We start from the raw sequence: 1799 nt of genomic DNA, 5'->3' as shown, positions 1-1799 counted from the left end.
TCAGGGACCCTGTAGTAGCATATCATATGTTTTTGCCCATTATATTACATTATGAGACTTTTTTTAGGAAATTGGACAAGTTCAGATTAAGATTGAATTTGAGCTAAGCAGTGTTAGGGGTCGAGTTCCCGCTTCTGCACAGGGGGAATCTCGAGCCACTTCCGCTGCGGTCTCCCATTCTTGTCCAGCCGCAGTGGAGCCTGCTCAGCAAGGACGTCGGTCCCAGCGTCTTGCTCATTCTCACTCTGTTCTGAGAGTTAGTGCTGCTTCTCCAGTCTCTGCCTTTAAAGTCAGTGCTGGTCAGCAGCGAGCGGACTTCTCTGGGACTAAGTCCTTGTCTGCATGTACTGAGCATGCCCAGCGTAAGGTCTCCCGTTGGAGATCGAGGGTCATGTGCTCAGGCTCTGCAGCACATTCCATTGGTCCTCTTGGCAGGTCCTAGAAGGGCAAAAGTGCTGTGGCCACTTCCTGTGCTGCTGTTATATAAACTGCGCATGACCGCACGGCCATGCGCTAGTATTGTTTTACAATTGCTTATGTGTGTATGTTGTGAGTGCAAGTCGTCCTTGGAAACCCCTACCCTATTGAATGTCTGTTCGCGGAAGGTGTATGGCTGCTACCTAGCGCCCGACTTAGCCTACAGCACTAACACACATCACAGCGTCCTGTAGCTGTGCCTGCCAGTACGGCGCCGTGCGCCTGCCTTGCGCTTTCCATACCCGAGTCTGGGTGGTTAGTGGCGTCCGTTAGTGCGGCATCGCTCGCACTCTTGTGCACAGATTGCTTAAGGTTCTCTACACACCCAGTTGCGGTGTTACGCCAGCAAGGGTCTAATCGGGCTCCAATCCCTTCTGGGGTTAAGTCCGCTGACCACTTGCTCGCGCACTAGTGCGGTACTGCGGTCCTGTGAATTAACAGGATCGCTTTCTTCACGCTGGGTGAGGTTTAACCCACGCGTGTATACTTTAGTGTACCGCCATATTGTCTGCTAATTGCTAGCAGCAGGTTCTCACCTGCACGGTGGACCCCGGACTGCGAACGCACCTTTATCATCTGTCTTGGTGCGTTCCGCCAGTCCTAACAGAATACTAGCGCCAGGGTCTGGCTAGTAAAATGGCGGACGATCAGCGTTTACAGCGGTACATCCAGCAGCTGGAGGGAAGGTTGGCGGCTTTTGAGCGTTCAACCTCAGCTGTGGATGTTACTGCTGTCGCTGTTCAGGCTGCAAGTGTGGCTGCAGCTACCTTGTCCACTGCCGCTCCTGTACCGACGCTATCTCGCCTCCCGCTACCAGAGAAATTTTCTGGTGACAGTAAGTCCTGTAGGGGTTTCGTGAGTCAGTGCTCAATACATCTCGAGCTTCTGGCCTCTCGTTTCCCTACAGAGCGGGCTAAGGTGGGCTTTATAATTTCCTTATTGTCGGACAGGGCGTTGCAGTGGGCTACGCCGCTGTGGGAGCGTGGCGATCATGTGGTGCAGAGTGCTCCGTTATTCCTGAGCACTCTGAAACAGGTCTTTCTTGGACCTCGTGTCACCCATGACACGGCGCTCCAACTGTTGGCACTGACTCAGGGCTCGTCCTTGGTCAGCCTTTTTGCCGTCCATTTCCGCACTCTGGCATCTGAGCTGGAGTGGTCGGATAAAGCCCTTATCCCTATATTTTGGAGGGGGCTGGCTGACCACGTTAAGGACGCTCTGGCCACTAGGGAGATTCCCGCCACACTGGAGGAGTTAATAGCAGTATCTACTCGCATTGACCGCCGTTTTCACGAGCGGAGGTTAGAGCGAGCCCAGTGTAG

This window comes from Ranitomeya imitator, chromosome 9 (genome assembly GCF_032444005.1).
Source record: "Ranitomeya imitator isolate aRanImi1 chromosome 9, aRanImi1.pri, whole genome shotgun sequence".
In the NCBI taxonomy this organism is placed as follows: Eukaryota; Metazoa; Chordata; class Amphibia; order Anura; family Dendrobatidae; genus Ranitomeya; species Ranitomeya imitator.
Note: the sequence above shows the minus strand (reverse complement) of the source record.